General features: G+C 37.1%; 1 long non-coding RNA gene and 3 pseudogenes across 1 annotated transcript; 1 reads left to right on the forward strand and 3 right to left on the reverse strand.

Moving 5' to 3' along the window:
* LOC117920144 lies at nt 1–1845 on the reverse strand (annotated as a pseudogene).
* Nucleotides 1846–5218: 3373 nt separating this feature from the next.
* On the reverse strand, nt 5219–12158 carry LOC117920560 (annotated as a pseudogene).
* A 966-nt stretch (nt 12159–13124) lies between these two features.
* On the reverse strand, nt 13125–17334 carry LOC117920561. Its single transcript, XR_004652263.1, has 4 exons — nt 17124–17334; nt 16545–16693; nt 14328–14397; nt 13125–13450 (listed from the first exon to the last, which is right to left on the reverse strand). It is a non-coding gene; the product is annotated as an uncharacterized LOC117920561 (long non-coding RNA).
* A 1968-nt stretch (nt 17335–19302) lies between these two features.
* On the forward strand, nt 19303–21183 carry LOC117919857 (annotated as a pseudogene).
* The last annotated feature ends 24 nt before the right edge of the window (nt 21184–21207 follow it).

A 21207-nucleotide genomic window follows, 5' to 3' on the forward strand; every position in this document is an offset into this window, starting at 1 on the left:
TAAAGAAGATAAGACATAATTTGAATTTAATCCACCGACCTCACTGCAGTGAGCCCCTTTGCTGTCCAGACCATGCCCAAAAGGATTATTAAATGTTACAGACATATATTAATTGAAAATGAAAAGCAAAGCAGAAGCAAAAGCATCCCTGGACACTACTCAATGTTGCCAATTTTCAGCAACAGGGAAGTACTTGCCAAAGAAGCATATAAGACAAACTTCATTCCGTCAAGGGCCAGTCGTCTTGAAATAGACATTGTGAGCAGACTCAACAGCTGGCGCGCACCACACCTAACGAAACGGGGTTTTATTGAGAAAGATCCCCCAGCGCTATCAGCAATTTCCATGCCTATCTTCACAAACAAATTACGGCTTACATAATTTTCCCTTGATGAAATCCACCAAACTGTGTAAAAACTCGGAAGAGGAACCACCTTGTCTCAAGGAAGATGCCACCTTGTCTTTCAAACCCATAGCTCTCTTCTTCATCTCCGTTCCCTCTTCATCAACCATGAGCCTTTTAATAGCCTTTTCTATCTTCCCTCTCTCCACTCCATCCTCTAATTGTATGCCTATCCTCCAAACATGGCTCACAAACCTTGCATTCACTCTTTGGTCCCCACAATCGGAGAGCATAGCATTGGGACCCCTCACTAATACTCTCAACTGTTGAATTCCATCCACTGTGTGTCCAAAACCCTCCCATGATCGGTGTGCCAACACTGCTTCTTGAGGCGCCCAACTAATGACTCTGCCCCTTTTATTCGTGGTCTCTTTAAACTCTTTCGGCAAGAGCTGGGCAGCGTTGGATGAGCCATTGACCAAACCGGGTCGAACCACCCACAGGAAGGGTTGGCCACTGTTGGCTAGGCCCCAAGCCATCTCAACTAGCTCACTTTCACTCGTTGTGATTAGGCTACCAACGCTTACGTAAATCACTGAGCTTGGAGCTTGCTGATCTAGCCAGGCAATGCAGCCATGGTCCTCGGTCACAAAGCTGGTCAAAGAAGCTCCTGAATGTTTGTGAAGAGGGCCTATTGGGAAGTTTGGGACAGAGAAGAGTAGTTCCATTTTCTCCAATGTTGTTTGCTCGAGACCCCTGAAAGTGTTCCACACAATTGCACTGGCTGTCCTTGTTCCGTGATGAACACGAGCAAGGAACTCATCCCGGGCTTCTTTGTGAAATGTGTTGATCACTGGCAGGTCCTTCCCTCTGATGGATGGAAATTCTACCAAAGCTTCCTCTAATTCATTTTCTGATCAGTCAAAAAGGTTGTTGAATCAGAAAGTTAAATAAAAAAACGCATTCAAGTCAGGTTCGTTTCGATATTTTTCAATATATATATACCTTGGAAAGGAAGTGATCTTTGTTGTTTAGGGATAGAGAGGGCGAAAGCGAAACCCGCAGCAGCACTACTAGTGCGCAAGACGATCCTTGGAATATCCAGTTCATCAGCGACAGTAATAGGGAAGTACATAACAGAGTCGTGAATAATGGACAAGATAGGATCCTGGAAATGCATACGAAGCAGGAGATCACGAAATATGGTGGGAGAGTGTTGGTTAAGGGCAGATATGAAGGGCACAAAATCACCATCAGAGGCAGATTGGATGTGGGAGGAGTCACCCAAGCAGCGGAAGAAGAAGTGGGGGTAGTGAGAAGGATTTGGAGAGTTGGATTGTGAGTGAATAATGGTGATGGAGAAGCCTTTAGAGTGAAGGAGATTGGCCAGGTGAAGCATGGGCTTCATGTGGCCTTGAAATGGGCATGGAACTAGTACCAGGTGATCCCTAATTCCTTGCCTACGCTTCTCCATGTCTTGTAAGGGCATTCTACAATGTCAGGATTAATTTCCTATACTGAGAAGCTCATATATACACCAAGGAATTAGTAGACCCAAGTAGTAGCTGGAATCATTTAACAAACAAAAATGACTTGAACATGAACTGTAATAAAAGCGTGTATAAGGGAATCAAGCGGGTGAATGAGGAGGAGCAGGTGAATCAAGCAGTAATAAAAGCGTGGATAAGGGAATTAAGCAGGTGGAAGGGAGCATGAGCAGTTATAAAAGCATGGATAAGGAAATCGAGCAGGTGAAGAAGGAGGAGGAGGTGGTGGTGGGGTGAGCGTCTCCCTGATGAGGATGAATATTTAAGATATATATATATCAAGAAAGGGAATTGGTATTTGTTGTAATTAAAGTAGGATTAATATTACTTAGAATTAAAGTATGATTAATATTTTTTGGAATCAAATTAGGATTAACTAGTTAAGTTATAATATAATTAGAATTTGAGTCATGATAAGTTATTATAGTCCTAGAAGACTTTGGATGTTGTAATTAGAATTAGAATCATAATAGGTTATTAGAATCCTAGTAAACTTTGGATTTCTTAGAGAAACTTATAAATAGGTTAATCAATGTAAAGTAAAAGGATGAATTGATATGAATAATATTATATTTTCTTTCATTGCAAGGTTGTAACCCTCAATGGTGAGACTCCATTGATTTTCTTTTAGGTGAGACTCCTAGAAAGCCTTAATGAAACTCTAAGGTTTTCCATCTTTTCTTCATTGTTTCTTCTTTCTCTCTATTTCTTATCTTATAATTTTCTCTACCATAAAATTTATTCATTGTTCCTTTCCTTGCATCCTAAAAAATAAAACCTTACTCCACCTACCCTTGAGTGTAGGCAACCATCCTAGGGTTGTCCTACACCAATTTTGGTATCAGAGCGAAAATTCTTGGCATGAAGGCATATGTAATTGAGGAGTGGAGTAACATATGCAAACATGGTTGAAGGCTACAACTTTTTTTATGCATCCATTGGTGAACATACTAAGGCTAAATGAAAAGGAGGATTGGCGACGTACCAGCATCTTCCAAACTCATGTTGCTTGTTAAGGGAGACTATGTACTTTGATTATTGATGGAGGTAGTTGTTCCAATCTAGCTTCAGAGGAGCTTGTTGAGAAGCTTAATCTAAAGACAGAAGATCATCCAAATCCTTATCAAATAGCATGGGTAAATGACACATTTATTTTGTTGAGTTCTCGTTGTCTAGTGATGTTTAATTTCAGTAATAATTTTGAGTTATCAGCACGGTGTGATGTTTTGCCTATGAAAGTTGTCCATATTATGCTTGGAAGACCAGAGCTTTTTGAGGAAAGGATCCAACATGATGGATATGAGAACACTTACACACTTATGCGTAATGGGCGTAAAAAGATTCTTTGTCCAATAAAGGAAATTCCACCACATAAGCAACCAAAGGAAAAATTAGCACTCTTGAAACTAGAAGAGTTATCAAATATTCTTACTAAAAAGCAAGTCGAAGTTATGTGGTTGGCTTTGCACAACAAGTTGCTGACAAATGAAAATCACTTCAAAAGACATATAGCAGCTTCGCTGAATTGTGTTTGATGCCTGAATAAAGTCGAATAATGCCTTCATGTGTTGTGTGACTGCAGGTTAGCAAAAAAAGTATGGGAAGCTTTGTTATGTCCGAATGTGAAGAGAGATTTTTGAAACCGGAGTAGTTCTGAATGTCTCATGCATAATTTTACATAATTTGAAGAAGCAATTGAGAGTAAGGAGAATATGAGTGGCCATTAGTGTTTGGAGTTGCGGTGTGGAAGCTCTGGTTTTGGCAAAATAAATTGGTGTTTGATAATGACTTCGTATCACTGAAAGACCCAATTTCAAAAATATTATCACTAAAAAGCAAGTCAAGTTACTAGAAAGGAGGAAGAAATCATCAATGATGAATCTAGAAAGCAAGAGGTGATGAAACTGACTAGATCAACCAATAGAAGAGCTCAAAGAAGTTTTAGAAGAATCAAGTTTGACTTTCCAAGGCCAAACATTATCATGAGTGGTAAACATGAAGAACCCGTTGAAATTTATTTTGAATATAGGGAATTCAAGAATCTTATTCTTCCACAAAACAATTTACAAGAAGAGTGTAGGAAACAACTTTTCACAAGCTTGTTGAAGACACATAATTATTTTGAAAATTATCAACTTGTTGTACAACATCAAAAAGTTTTTTGAAGTCCAATATTTGTCTTGCATGATATTGAATAAGTTCAAGAGATCTTCAGATCCTGTCTTACCATGGGAAAGAGACAACGAAGAAAGAAATGGTGGAAGGCATTGCTCGGAATTTCAATTGATCGTGAAAAATCACTAAAACTCGAGGTTGAGTTTTTTTCAAGTCAAGGAGAATTGATGAGAATGAATCTTCAAGATATATATATCAAGAAAGAGAATTAGTATTAGTTGTAATTAAAGTATGATTAATATTACTTGAAATTAAATTAGGATTAATATTTATTGGAATCAAATTAGGATTAGCTAGTTAAGTTATAATATAATTAGAATTTGAGTCATGATAGATTATTATAGTCCTACTTTGGATGTTGTAATTAGAATTAAAATCGTAATAGGTTATTAGAGTCTTAATAGACTTTAGATTTCTTAAAGAAGCCTATAAATAGGCTAATCAATATAAATCAAAGGAATGAATTAATATGAATAATATTATATTTCTTTCATTACAATGTGCAATCCTCAATGGTAAAACTCTATTGATTTTCTTCTACGTGTTTCTTCTTTATCTTTATTTTTTATTATAACCTACCCCCAAAGTCCCCCATACAACCATATAGGGATGTCCAAGTCCACCTACCTTGAGTGTAGGCAATCATACCGTTGTCCTACATCAGTCTCACTGTTAAAGAGTGGTCCACGCATAAACGGAAGCCAGCCAAGTAGCAATTAACATCATCTCAAATCTTTCACTTCTCTCACCTACACGCCTGGCCCCCTCCATTATTTGTTTTCCACGTTTTTTTCTCTCTCCATCTAACCTTCTTAAAACAATTTATCAAAGAAAGTAAAAAAGTACAATGCCTCCAGCAATGATTAATTTTTCATTGCTTCAAAATCCTTATTTCTCAAAGGCTTAAACTCGATGATCTTCAGACATCAACCCGGATAAAATTATGAGCGAAACAGTTTTCCCATTGTAATAATGAATCCACATTATTCAAATTGAGCTTGTTATCGTTCTCTCGAAGGAACAAAAGAAAAACTAATAGGAAAAACTGACCAACTTGTTTATATATATATTAATTTCATGGCACACGTAATTTGAGATTAACTTTTAGTAATATTCAATACAAAATATACAACAGTGGGAGTGGGATCATTCCTGGAAAGCCTAAAGTCAGTTCTTTACAAGTCGACTACTTGGCCGATACAGGTAAAAACGAAAAGAGAAAAATAATAACAAAAGAGTACCAACCCATTGACAGCAGAGGCGGAAAAATAAAAGATGCCTTTATCTGGGTCAGTGGGTCGCAGCCACATCCATTACCTATGAGTTTCGTGCATTCCTGAAAATGAAGCACACCATATTCTTAGTCATACTCTAGTTTACATTCTCTTCTCAATTGGATAATGCTTGCATGCTTCCAAGCTTTATGGGTTGTAACAAGGAAATCGGCCACGTTGGATTGATCCAAGGATATAATTTGGAGTTTACCTTGCAGAAAGCAACTGAGAGCCTCTAGGAGCGCTTGGGCGTCGTGCCCTTGGATCATGCTCCTTGCTAACACGCATGGCCGCAACTTCCTTTTCCATAGCAGCAACTTCTCTTCGCATCTTTTTGCCTCAACTCCCATTGCTTTGTTTAATGTATCGACCTTCTTTGCCAACATCTGGGTGGCAGCAACAACATAATAATTTTGTGTTAAAAGAGGCACAGAAAGAGAAGGGGGGTCAGCTGCTGCAATATAGAAAAAAAAGGATAATGGCCAACCTCAATTGCATCATCCTTGTCCTTAAGGCTCTGGTCTTTCTCATGGCAAGCTCTTCTAAGAGTGATAACCTCTTTCTGTAGCATATCATACAACACTCCAGAGACTGAATCATCAAGTTCTGATTTTGTTTTCTCACTCGGATTTCCATTTGTGCTTGCCTCATGTGTACCAATTGTCTTGGCATTTTGGATCTGATCATTGGTGTCAGTGAGCACTTCATGTTTCCTAGCTGCATTTGGAATCACTTTATCTCTATCTAGTGATCTACTACCACCATCAAATGATCTTGATGAGATCTTGGCATTTCTTAATAACACACTGGCACTGTTGGACCTGATCGACCCGGATTGTGAATTTGCTGTTCTCCTCAATGCAAAGCCGTTGGAGGCTGATCTTGACAAGTTTTCTGCCCCACCAAGAGACTGACGTCGTGACGGCCCATTGCTTATACTTCTTCCTTCTGAAGTTGTGCGTAAATTACCACTTGGAGATGCTCTAAGTCTTTCTTCTAGCACTTTGAACCGTAGTTGATATTTCTCCTAAGCAAGTCAATGGATGGACCATTACCATGAAATTAATAAAATAACTAAAAAGAAGGTAATACTAAAAATAAGTTAATTCCCTCACTTTTAACTGTGCTTCAGCCTTGGCTGTGCGCTCTGCTACAGCCAGTTTATCTCGAAGTAGTTGCATTTCTCCCTACAGATATATAAAAACTATAATAGAGAGACAGAAAATATATTTCACCCAGCTTTAAACATCCACACTTTTTACCAACAGTTTAACAATATGTGCTAATAAGAAGGCCACGACATGATTTGACCTTCCCTAGTACTTACTGGCAGAAAAATCATTCTGATACTTGGCCACAAGCAAGTTTTGAGAGAAATTTATACACAGGTCAATCATATAAGGCAACAGGACCTTGTTTGCAATTGGGAATAACTTTAAAGAGCCCCTCCTCAATAACTATTCACCTTTTCATTCATCAAGCTTGGGTGCATCTGACTTTCCATTTTTGGAAAAGTAACTTCAAGAATCCTAGTTTCAGTTTTATCCCCATTTAAGCAAATTAAAAGCAAAGTATGGCAAACATGATATCAGCTACTTTTCTTACTTGCAGCACAACAGAAATGGGATCTGCATAGATCACAACAGAAATAGGATCTGTGTAGGTCATAATAGATGATATAATGGTAATCCTCCAAAAGAAAAGGAAAAACATAATTTTGCTGTTTGTTTACAGTTTATATCATTTTGCTATACTTTATTAGATGTTGTTTACTAGTTAATACACATTAGTTATTTGTGGTGTATATTTTAATCCTAGTTAATAATATAAATAAGTGAGAAGGCATAGGAAAGTCAAGTTAGAAACTGAGACAAAGCTAAACCTTTCTATACTTCCTTTTTCTCCTTCTTCTTGTTCTTTTTTCCTAACACTAACTCCAATCTCACAAGTTTTCACTTCCAACTGATGTTAACATATGTTCAAGAAAATGACTCGTGGAAATCATACTTAGCTAATATTCATATAAATAAAGACTGAATTAAAAGCATAACATGCCTGAAAAAATTTTCTTTCTTCAAGCCATTGCTTCACAGGCATCACTTTGTCATTGGCATCTTTCCATTCATTTGCAACAACAACAGCTACTCGATTTGCAGTAACCTTTGCACGAGATAGTTCCCGGTCCAAAATTTTTCTCTCATCCTACAGGAGCTTGAAGTTAGAAGCAGCTTGCAGACTTGTTATATCCTCAGGATGGTCACCAGGTATTTTGAAATAACTATAGGAGTGCAAGAATAATAGTACTTACATTCATTTCTTGCACTTTCCGCCGGTAATCGCGCACAGCATTTGCTGCAGCTCCCCCAGCCAAAACAGCCTCTTCAAGTTCACAAACAGTTTGTGTTAGCTTTTTGACCTCTGCAACCTTTTGCCGATGCATTTTGTCCAGGATTTTGTTCTCCTCCTGTTATAATAGATATATTTCAAACCCAATTCTGTACCACTCACTGGTACACCATAGCAAATTATTTCATATACTTGAAAAGCATAGGCAAAAGCAGAATTTGAAAAATAGACAAACCTGGCATATTTCAATCTGCTTCATGAGTTCTTGGTTTTTGTTTTGCAGATCATCAACCAAGGATGCTTTTGCCAAAGCAATCTCAACAGTTCTCTCAGCCTCAAGTAAAGCAGCCTCCTTAGATTTAGTTAGTCGATCCAGTGCTCTATTGTCATCCTGCAACTTTGCTGCCTAGCAAACCAAAAGCTCAGGCACAATTAGTTAAAAAATTACTGTTATTGCTCTTGACCATATACCCTTGACAACACCAAATAAGCATCAATTTTCTAGAAAAATGCACATGAGGAGGAGAAGGGGGGACGGCCGTGCTGGGGCGCAAGAGGCTGATGTTTAAGAATGCATAACAGTATGAGTACAACATGACTGGAGGTAGTGAAAACAGGCAACGAATAATACTTGTGGCAGGATGGAAATATACCTCCAGTCTAGCCAGCTTTAGCTCTGCCTCCAGTGGGCGATGATGCTTCAATAGGAGGCATTTCATCATCTTTTTGGGCAGCATGAACTCTTCGAAGTGTGGCTTCTGCTGCAAATTGGGCAGCCAGAGCTGCTTTTCTCTCATCATTTATCTTCTTAATCTCAAGGTTCTACAAAATAATAGCCCATCAATGAATACAGAAAACATTTTTTTAATTACCACACAGAGAAAACATCTTAAGATGAATAACCATATTCTGTACCTTGCTTTCCAAGAGTGCTTCAGTTGCTTTTAATTTTCCATCTACTTTTTGTAGCTCATCAGTTAGCTGAAATGGCATCAACCAACAGAAATATATGAGAAAGCCAGCTTATAAATCTCTCTCTCTCTGTCTCTCATATATAGTATGTATATATTCCCCTTGAGTTCCTTGGTATGACAAAGGAAGTTCAACCCAACTATTCCTGGACATGGGGCCTACTTCATTAATGCCTAAAAGCCAGGTTCAGTTGTGAAAGTGTTTACTTAAACATTCAAATCTTCACTATGTGACAACTGCATCACTAGATTCAATACAAAGCCCTCATTCTAGTGTGAGAGAAATGTTTTAGGGCAGTTGACACTGAAGCAGACTGTAAGAGTGTGACCTATATGGCCAACTACAATTTATTGTCTAAACCACAGCAATACTGAATCACCGACTGACCATTTACCAGTGAAATTGAAAGAGAGGTATTTCTATAGGATTTGCATGATGTTATGCAAAGCAAGCGCCAAGGTGTGTTAGGGGAGTTGATGAATGCAAGCCGGAGAACTAAACTGGAAAAGTACCAAAATGCCTATAAAATAAGTGTGGAAAAGGTAGGAAAGATAACTGACCAGTATGAAAATCAACCTTGAAGATCAATTCATAGATTGACCGAAGAGATTAAAGGATCAACATAATTCACACAAGCGAGTCAGGAATAAAGTAATTTTTGGGTATAGGCCAAGCAATAAGGTAACTGTTCTACCCTTGCTGCACTGCATTTTGAAGAGAGCAGCAGCATCTCTGTTATAAAGTCATTACCACTCTGAGCAACATAAAACATGGCCTAGTTGAAGGCAAGCTATATGGAGTCGAAACACCAAGGAATTGACTGGTTGTATAGCAAAGGTAGATAGGAAAGGTAAGCATTTCCCAGGCATGAATGACAACAGGAGGCATATAAGAACAATAGGCATATCTGATCACATATTCTAAAGCTTGGAATACACTTTCCATTTTTGGAAAAAAAATCACAAAATTTAGGTTCAATCCTATTTCAAGCATAACGTGGACCCAAGAATTGACTCCAAACTCGATATCCATCTTATATATATAAACTTGGAATTAGTAAAACTGTTTAGGCTGAAGGAAAAAATCTTCCCTTTTTTTTTTTTGGTTGAAACTCATGACGTAAGAGTTGGAAATATCTTCAAACCCTAAAAGGAAGGGACCAAAGATAATCCAGTTATTTATTTTACCACATAAAAGCATTGTAATCTAAACCCTAGGGTATGTCCTCAGTATGAACCCAATTTACAAGCTAAATAAAATGTAATTTCCCTTTATTTTCAATCCTTGTTGGCTAAATATGACTCTTCCAATAGCCATAGTATTGCAAGTAAAAGTACCTCTTCAACTGCTTTCTCTTTGAGGCGTTCTGAATATTTCAGTGCCTTGATTTCCGCATGTGCATCTCCCAGTTCCCTATCTTTGTCTGCAAATACGGTAAAAAGATTTAAAAATCTACTAATTCCCTGAATTACTTCTATTCTACATTTGAATCAAAAAAACTGTCAGGACTATTGCAGAGCCTTGTTTCCTTTAAGTTTTAACCTCCCAAGGATTTGAAAATACAAACCATGTTCAGTACATTAACTATAAGCATGTGTATCATGATAGAATACTGAGCTTGTACATGTTTTGAAGAAAATTCACTTCTGCTTCAGCTCGGATGAATTTAATCCATATGACTGCACAATTTAGCAGCGGAGTCCACACAGTTAAAAACAGGGCAAAGGGAGGCTTGAAAAACATGCTCTATCAGTTCCTTTTGGTAATTAGCACTGGAAAGCATATGTTAAAGAGATTTCCCAGACAGTCATACTGCCCTTGCTTAGGACTCTATCCTCCAAAAGCATGACTTTTCGTGATTAAATAGAAGGCATCACCCAGTCCTTTTACACTTGACTTGAAACTTAGAAAGGTACTGAGATAAACCCCAGATAAAGAAAGCCTTCAAAAGTGTGACAATTACATTATGGTTAAAGAGGCTGAAGTTCTGATGCATTATCTGGATCATAGCATAAATCATAATGCTCTAAGGCAGGAATATTACTCTTTGTAGAGTCAGGAAAAAGGATTTCAACATGTATATACCTTTTCATTTGGTTGCCACACTGACCAAAATTTACTTTTGGGTTTATCCTAATTCTTATTTATATTTTTGTCTTTATTTTAATAGTATTTTCTACAGCTTGTGTGCATTTTTTAGATAATTTTCAGTTTTTCACAAGAAAGTTATCTACCATTTTCAGCAGTGCTCGAGTCAAAATTATCATCTCTCTCTGATTCACATACATTTTGGCCCAAGCAAGATGGAGCACTCAGAGGAGAAAATAGATATTGATAACACAACAGCCAAAGGAAAAGAAGGCAGCTCCAGCTAATGAGGCAATTAAGCAATTAATTTTTTTTTTAAATTATTATTTTATTGGTAAAGAGGAAACAGACTCGTGAAAAATAAATAAAACCAAAAAGAAAAACCATAAATAAATAAAACAACCATTATAAGAAAAGGAAAAGAAAAAGAACCATCAAAAAAATTTTAACAGCCTAAGATGAGAAAATTCGTCATCTTCATAGAATTCTATTTAAAAAATTAATAAAAGAAGCAGGAAAGGATCATTGACCCTGTCTTGTGTGTTCAATCAAAAGGACAGGTTTAAGTGTCGAGATAATTTTGTTTTCCGAGCCGACTGAGAAGAAATGTATTCCTTCCCAGTCATAAGGACAAATGTAGCTTTTAGAAAAATAGATTTCACCGGCAAATTTATTCTGGAACTATTTTCCATCAGTGATTAAACAATCTAATTCTCTCAAATGAAAATGACAAAAATAACAAATATTAAATCGCATTCTTCTTCAAAAAAGGGATTACCAGTGCAATTTAACCAAAAGCAGTAATCAAACCCACAAAAGACAATAAAACCCTAACTCTCGCAAAGCTTCCAAAATAATAATAATAATAATAAAGGCAACATTTCGTGTCCACTGATACTTTACCGACAGGTTTTGACTAATTCACTGCGTTTCTTCAGTAAGCTCCAAAAAACAACCGCTTGCACAAGAAATTCCCTTTATCGACAGAAATTTCTCTAGAAAATAAACGATAGAAGAAGAAAGAACTGTTACCTCTGACTTCGTTCTCGAGGCGATTGAGCTCGACACGGACTGGATCGGAACCGTGCAAAAAGGTTGATGACATCTTCGACTTCGGAGCCAGCTCTGGAGATGGTAGGCTTCTTGCGAGCCTTGAACGAAGTTGATGATGTGAGCACCATGGGCTTGAGCGAGTCGGAGCTCGGCCCAGCTTCGCCGTTGCTAATGTGGACGTTCGCCATAGAGGATCTGTAATCACAATTACATACAACACTCCAACCCTAGAAATCAGAAGAAGACAGCGGATGTCTAGAGAGAGAAAATAGAGAGAGGAGAAGCTCTGTTCATGTGTATGCGTTATTTTTTCAGGGAAGAGAGATTGGTATTTTGTAAGCGTGGGGATTTATATATGGTGGGATTAAGGAGGGTTTAGGCGGGGTTTAAATGAAGAGAGAGAAAAAAGAGGCAGGATTTAGTGTATTATTTTGTTTGATTATAACTTGTGATCGGATTGTTAAGTCACAAGATCTAACGGCTGTGAGACGAAGATTCTATTTGTGAAACTCACATAATCGTGGGATAAAATTGGAATTATCAACCATTGAAGACTTGGTCAGTAAGCTGTCACTTCTCTCCACACATCCAACGGCTAGAAATGAGGTGGTCCCAAGGTGAAAATATTACCGTTGAATGAGATTAAGAAGAGTAAGGGTTAATAAGAATTGAGCGAATGAGAAAGCGTCACGTAAGCAGATGATATGTTAGAAGCAGAGGAGGGGAATTGGCGAATGGCGGAGAAAGCAAGCAAAAGGAAGGGGGGGAGAGCGAGCAAGTGGGACAAGTGCACATGCGAGTGGGAAAGCGTAGAGGGCACATGCTTTAGAGACAAAGCGTGACTCCAACCGATGCTGGGGTCTGATCTTCTATTCTCTAAGGCTCCATCGACACGCGCACTCACACGAGCGCGTATCATAATTGAGAAAATCTCGATATCGCAGTCACATGTCACCCCCCTTTTACCTAAAATATCTGTACACATGGCCTGTGCGTACGGCGTACCTTCCATGATTGGCACTTCAATTGGGTTTCAGATTTGGTCTCATCTTCACTTTCAGATTTTCCATAAATAATAATAATGTCATTAAAATCATATATATATATTACAAAAAATATATTAAAAATTGAAAGGACTTCAATTTTTTCTCATCAATTATTGGGATCAGGCCATTGAATTAATAATAATGTCTTTTTTTTTCCCTTTTCACTATTCTTGAACTAAGCCAGTATCTTCATGGTGGTAGTACCACCAACCCACAAGGGACCGGTCGAGCATTAAAGTTTGGAATCCTATACATCCTTCATTATCACACCCAAATCATATTTGAGTAGAAGTTCCAACCACCCAAGTTTTTATCCAAACCCAAATCCAGTAACAGCCTCAAAGTCAACAGCTTATTGGCACCAAAATTTCATTAGAAACTGTCCGTTTCAGATCATCAACAGTATTAATGTGAAAAGGCAAAAGGTCTTCGGGAGCGTCATGCTTTCCTCACTCAAGGCTCCACTTGTACAAAAATAAGTAGTGGATTTTCTTCCAGCAAGGTTCAACCACTACTGCCTACTAAAGCCCAACCCATTTTCACTCTCTTCTTGGGCCTTTCATCTGGGTCCGCCCACTCTGACAGATCCTACCTTCAGCCCCACTCCTACAAAATTCTCACAATAGCATAAATTAACATACAAGTAACATGTCCGTGAATAAATTACTTAAGACATACATATGCTCCTAAGAAACAAATTTTGCTGAGCTCCCTCAAATGGTGCTATGAAGAGCATCCACGAATTTATCAGGGAGTCATCCTCAGATATCATCATCAATCATATAGAATATGAACTTATTATGTGAGGATTCATGCAGGAGCTTTGATCTAAGTACAGTGCCTATGCTTCAAGTCACAGCATAGACAGTTGGCTACAGCAAACACAAAAGAAGTGTTGCCTTACACTAACCCATTTCCAAGCAAGGTAACCATTCCCTTTGAAAAAACTGTTTTCTGCCTCAAACACAAAAATGTAAAGCTCAAGAGGGGCAAGTGCTTTACTTGGACAATATTTTGACAGGTAATATGATATATACAATCCATGTTAATTGAAAGGCCTATTCGGTGTAATTATAATTCTAATGGGGTTCATTTCTACCATGAGTAGAGTTGATTCTACTCGAAGAACAATGAATAATCCACGCTTTGCGGAAGACATGATAGAATTACAACATTAGCCTTCCTTCAAAGGTACCTTAGTATAACCCCAATAGAGACCACAACATACCATGAAAAATGATACTGTAGCACCAAAGAAAAATTTGTTTAGTTGTGACACATGTACCCAGACCTGCTAACTTTAGTGTGGCATTTTACATTTTGCAAACAGTAAAACTGACTATTTACAATTTAGATAATCCATGGTAAGCATGCGCTGGTTTCTTTTCTTTATTATCCATCTCTTTCTAAATTTGAGCACTAAGAAACAGATTTACCATAGCACAAAACACCAATAATAATATATATTAAATGAACAACTGACCCTGGAGGCCCATTTATGTTGATTAAGAGTGCACTAAAGATGCCTCACGTTCCTGACGTCGTCGTTCTCGCTGCAGCAAATACAACATAAGCAAATAAACATGAGATAAGGGTAAATAAAAACTTAATTATACGATATAGATTTTTTTTTTGGCAAGAATCATAATGGGTTAGATTTGAATCTCCCCCAAAAAATAAAAAACGATAGATAGCAATGTTGCTCCATATGGATTAAAAGAAAAAAAATGTTTATTTCTGAAGCGTGCTTAAGAATAATTTTAGTTTGAATAACCAAACATAGATATGGCTCTAGATAGCATGTATTCTTGTTCAATTTGTTGATGCCTCATAAGGGCAATCTGATACCCAAGTTTCTATATACACTGTTTGATTCACAGTTAATAGTTTGCAGTTTGCTTTAGACTCTTAGGTCCTCCATCAACCACTAATTTATGATAATTAGAGAGGATAACTTATTTGAGCACAGAGAGGATGGAGATTTGATCAAACTTGCATGAACAACAAGTTGAATGAATATGTAATTATAAAAAAAAGTTAAATTTCTAAGAAAAATTATGCAACAAATAATACTATAAATTATTTGTGACACATGCTGAGATAGCTTATGCACTAACATGTTGAAATCTGGACTAGAGCAGATGTCAGAGTAGTACACATGAATATCAGGCATTAATCTACTTAGGTTGATCATATGACCAAGAAGGTTCCCAAAATCATTCAACTGCTGGAGTGCTCAGACCTGGCAGTCCACATCAAATTGGCCATAGCCATATAACAATAAAAATTCAAAATTCAAAATATGAAAATTTCCTTTTAAGCTAAGCATGTACAAGACTAAAAATATCTTAACACATTAATATAACATTTGGACCTTAGGGCTACTTTGAGCTGTTTGGCAAATTTAGATCTGAAAGAAGCTAAGGGGTACATTCTCAAAAATATTTAAGTTCCTAAAGGCTGTAAAGTTTTGGTCCTAGTAGCAGAGACTAGAAAGACACAGTTCATTGGCAAGCAGAAGTTCTCATCAAACTAACCAGTTTACTTGCCACTGAATACAAAGTTCACTTTTATTACCAGAACTTTATCTTAAGGGGAAAAAAGAAGAAATTGGACAACAATAATTTTGGTAAACACCCATGGGGCTTCTCCTTAAACTACGCACTTATCCGTTGGAAGCAAATACTGCATTATATCCACACAGACAACTGTTATCAATCAAAACTCAAAATCTAAGCTACATGTCTAAAATTCTCTAACAGTTCATGCCATTCTTTTGCCTCTTTATTTAGCTGGCAAAATTACCTTTCAGGTTCTTATTCAGGATCATTGTCTGACCCATCATCAACCACTTGAACTTACCCATCCAAAACCATATGAAACTGCAGAGACTTTGTAGATGGTGGCAGATCACTACAAGATCAGTGTGAATGATATCTCCAAAAAAGGAGGAAAAAAGAATTTAAATGCATGAATCTCCATATTCACATGATTTTAAGAAACAACTTGAATATTGAATCTACTTAAAAATCTACCTATTTGGACTGAGAGAACTACAGCCATTTGGTGCAAATACTTTGTAAACCTTCTGAAGAAGGATTAGAAGACTCAGCTCGGTATTTAAATGTTGCTTACCCAATGTATGTTGAGAGCCTATGATTCCATGGAAAAAAATGGTTAAAAAATTGCTGGCTCTGGACATTATTACATAATGTAATTGCTGGAAACAATTAGAGAACGATAGAGCTCCTTAATCATCCATTATCATTAAGTCCAAAGTAATCTGGCTCACCATACTTCAACCACAAGGCTAGGTGAAGGGAGCTTCCTGGATGAACAAAATATAACCCACTCACAAGCAATCTAGAGGTCTCTATCATCATTAAATTTGATAATTAAAATTTTTAAAACACACACACACACATAAACAAAACCGATAGGAATAATTTCCATGTTTTTTATACATATGTCATGAATCATAAACAATCAAGGACAGAAAGAATAAATGATAATGATCAAGCTGTTGACATTTTGCAATTCCCTATAGCCATACCATCCTCTCAGAAGCTAAATTTTAGCCTTTGCTGGGAGATGTCAAGCAATACTAGAAGTGCTATCATTCACCCATATGAACAAAATTTATAGTCCTTTTAGCATATGTATCCCGATTGCAAAAAGAAAATGGAATTAAGATACATACCCTTCGTTCCCAGTATGGAAGGAAGCAGACGAAATCATAGACTGGAGTAATGGTTGACGCCAAAACAACATTGAGTCCAGTAAACACCAAGAGGGCTGTCATGGGTCGAGTTCTATGCGGCATCTTTCCTTGCTTTTTGGCTTCTGATTCTGCAATCATAAGCTCATGATCAAGAACCCTATCCCCAAACCCCCAAAAAAATATAAAGGAAATCACGGTATATAACAGCAAGTTGGAATCTTTGGGCTCTCGTTGCTTCTCAGAAAAAAAAAAAAAAAAAAAAAAGAGTGAGGAAAACCAAACTCCAATTTCCGGGAATTCCCGCGTCCGAACCCAAAATAGTTTCCTTCGATTCACCAAAAAACACCACCTCAAATCCTCCATTGATATTTCTTTAGCCAAATGGAAATAATGAAATGATCCAGTTTTGGAAAAAAGAAAAAAGAAAAAAACCCTGCTCTTCGGATTTTTATTTCAGAAATTTAATTTAATTTTCTTCAGGAATTACTGTGTGGGAGATTGATTAGGGTTTTAAGGTGAGAAGAACGAGAAGAAGAAGGAAGAGAGGGTTAGGGTTACCTGGGTGGTGAGTCTGGTGACCGGGGTTGCGTGATTTGGTCGCTTCACTGGCCCTTCCTCTCCGTTACTCTCGCCAGCGTAATGATTTAATTTTTCTTCATTTTTATAACTCTTTTTTCATAACCAACGGACAACACCATCCTTAAATCACGAAAACTTTACCATACCATCTCTAAAAACAATAGTATTTGATGTTGTTTTTAGGATTTAATACCCTTTGCACGTCCACAAATCCCTTGTTTTGCACACTGCCTCTTAGATTTAAAATCCAACACATTTTCAACCTCTTAATTACAACCACTCCACCTTTGTCTTGAATGATATTAATTTTACTGGACATAAATGTCACGTGCTGTGTACGTGATTGACTACTTAAGGGTAGGTTTGTAAATTCTCAAATCCAAAAAGCCAAATATTAAAATTTGACCTATAAAAATTGTATAATTGATGGGAATGATATAAAATGTGAAGAAATTAATATACCCTTTAATACTATTTTGAGTAATTGATGGGAATGATATAAAATGTGAAGAGACCAATATACCCTTCAATACTATTTTGAGTATTTTCTACCATAATATTTGACAAAATTTTTAATCTTAATTTTTTTTAATAATTATTCTGAAAATTTATTATTTTTAGAAAGCTATTTTTTTTTTTAAAAAAAAACATATTCTAAAAATATATCATTTTAAAAAATCATTTTGACATATTTTTAGTTATTTTTTACATACATAATTTTAAATATATATATTTTCCAAGATGTTGATTTTTCAATAATAATAATAATAATAATAATAATAATTTATTTTTAGTTTTTGGAAAAAGGGTGTATTTTTTTCCAAATCACTAAATTAAATTAAATTTTATTGACGTTTACAAAAAGAATAAAATTTAAATTAATGTTTTTTTACTTTCTTTTTTTATAGTCAATAAATGTCATTTTTGAAAACATAAAAAAATTCATATAATTTTTCTCAATTTTCACAATTCCTTTAGGCTATGTTTGGTTCCCGGAAAATACAAAGGAAAGAAAAAAAATGCTAAGGAAAATGATTTCTCATGTTTGGTTGTCCTATAAAAAAATATCAAAGAAAATCAAATATAATTAAAACTAATTAAAAACTTATATATTCTTAAATTATTTAATCTTTATATTGATGAGTTAAAATAAATAAAATGAGTTTGAAGTAACAAAAAAATAATTTATCAATTTTTAATCTATTTTTTTATTTTCCTTCGCTTTTTCTTTCCTTCTACTTTTCCTTTGTATTTTCTTTCCCTCGCATTTTCCCTCAAATTTTCCGGGAACCAAACATAGCCTTAGGTTTTAGGTTTAAATAGTGAACTTATATGGACCAAAGCTTAATTTTTGGGTCCAACTAGGTCCAAAACACAATTGTCCCTTATTTTTATTCGAAAATAGCTATTTGGGTCTTTTTGAGTTTGGGAATTTACAAATCTATCCTTAATTAACGTCTCTTGTCTAATGAAAAAAAAGTAAAGTTATAACATCCCACATTGGATAAGAGGGAAAATTCATAGCGCTATATAAGTATAGATTCCTCGTAACCTTATAGACGTGTTTTAAAACCGTGAGGGTCTCTTTGAGTCAAAAGTGAACAATATCTATACGGTTAGGAGCGGATAGTTACAAAAGTATTGATATCAATATGTTCTATTTTAAATTTAAGGAATTAATAGGGCAATGTGTATGGAACCCTTCTTTTTATTAGCAAAAGTTTTACAAAAAGATAGAGTAGAAAGTACTAATTTTAAAATAAAAATAAATGTTTTATATATTGAAAAAAAATCATAAATTCAAATTCTAAATAAAAATATAAGATTTTTAAAAAAGAAAAATATGAAGTAATTATCAAATTTACCGACTAATTTCATTAACATAAAATAAATTACTAAGATTACCTTTGGCAGACAACGCAATATGTGCGATGTTACATTTAATAATATATGTCCTATTATGATAATGTTTGATTTATTATATTTAATAACAACCAACTTAAAATTCATAGATCACAGGAAAATAGACCAAGAAAAAAAAAGGGACAAAAGAAGTTCCGGTAGATCAAAGTCTCGTGGTACATCTAAAAACAGGTAGGTAGAATCAAATGAACACGTGATACACCTAAAATTCTGGCTCTCTGAGTTTCATAGTCCTCCAGGTATTTTAAAAACCATAATGAACTGATACATCTATTTCTAAGGTGCTTTCACCTGGTCACCCGAGCAATATCTAACGCTAAGTAACAGAGGGATGGCAGTAGACACAATGGTACAGATTGATGAGCTCCTCTTCACAGCTCTGGTCTTTCTAGTGACAAAATTTTTTGTTAAACGCATAACCTCCATGTCTAGGTCTAGTCGCGGCTGCCGCCAGGACCCAGAGGGTGGCCAGTGGTCGGTTGCTTGCCGCTCCTAGGGGCCATGCCGCATGTGGCACTTGCCCAGTTGGCTCAAAAGTATGGAGCCATCATGTACCTAAAGCTGGGCACATGTGACGTGGTGGTTGCATCGAAGCCAGATTCGGCTCGAGCTTTTTTGAAAACTTTGGACTTAAATTTCTCCAACCGTCCACCGAATGCAGGTGCCACCCACATCGCGTATGAAGCACAAGATTTTGTGTTTGCAGACATTGGGCCACGGTGGAACTTGCTAAGGAAGCTGACCAGTTTGCATATGCTGGGTGCCAAGTCTTTCAAAGATTGGGGTGCCATCAGGGGAGCCGAGATTGGACACATGATCCAAGCCATGTGTGAGTTGAGCAGGCGGGGCGAGCCCGTGGTGGTGCCTGAGATGGTGTCATGCGCTCTTGCAAATATAATTGGGCAGAAAAGTCTGAGTCGTCGAGTGTTTGAGACACAGGGGTCGGAGTCTAATGACTTCAAGGAAATGGTGGTTGAGCTTATGAGATTGGCAGGGTTGTTTAATGTTGGTGATTTCATACCATCGATTGCGTGGATGGACCTGCAGGGAATTGAGGGGAAAATGAAGCTTTTGCACAACAAGTTTGATGCATTACTCACAAAGATGATCGAGGAGCACTCGGCAACTGCCCATGAGCGCCTGGGAAACCCAGATATCCTCGATGTTGTTATGACCGAACAAGAGTATTCGGCGGCGTGAAGCTGTCCATGGTCAATATCAAAGCCCTTCTCTTGGTAAGCTTTGATTCACATGTGCTTAGCATAAAAACTTCTTTGCATTTGCATCGAGTAGCCTACTGATACTATTATGGCTGTTTTGAAACATTGTCCAGAATTTATTTATTGCTGGCACTGATACATCATCGGGCACCATTGAATGGGCGCTAGCAGAGATTTTAAAGAACCCCACCATGCTCAAGCGCGCACATGCAGAGATGGACCGAGTCATTGGAAAGAATCGCTTGCTTCAAGAGTCGGATGTTCCAAAACTCCCCTACCTGGAAGCAATTTGCAAGGAAACATTTCGAAAGCACCCATCAGTGCCACTCAATATTCCAAGGGTGTCAGCCAATGCCTGTGAGGTCGATGGTTACTACATACCTGAAGACACTAGGCTCTTTGTCAATGTATGGGCAATCGGGCGCGACCCAGAAGTGTGGGAAAATCCACAGGAGTTCAAGCCAGAAAGGTTTTTGAGAGAAAAGAATGCAAGAATCAGCCCATGGGGGAATGACTTTGAGCTCCTACCATTCGGGGCAGGGCGAAGGATGTGCGCAGGCATAAGAATGGGAATTGAGGTTGTAACGTATGCCTTGGGAACGCTGGTACATTCATTTGACTGGAAGCTCCCAAAGGGGGATGAGCTCAACATGGATGAGGCCTTTGGGCTGGTGCTGCAAAAGGCTGTGCCGCTCTCAGCCATGGTCACCCCTCGGCTACATCCAAGCGCGTATAAGGCTCAGGTATAAGGGCCAAGGAGGACAACGTTAAGCCCACATTTGGAATTTGAATAGGTTCACTCTTCAAACCGCATTGTCCTGCAAATTTATTTTGGCTTCAATGCATCATGAGAACAAATTTGGAATTTGACATTAATAATGAGGCTAGTTTTCTTACATCAAAAGCAAAAAATTCCAAAC

The sequence above is a fragment of the Vitis riparia genome, chromosome 8 (genome assembly GCF_004353265.1).
Source record: "Vitis riparia cultivar Riparia Gloire de Montpellier isolate 1030 chromosome 8, EGFV_Vit.rip_1.0, whole genome shotgun sequence".
Lineage (NCBI taxonomy): Eukaryota > Viridiplantae > Streptophyta > Magnoliopsida > Vitales > Vitaceae > Vitis > Vitis riparia.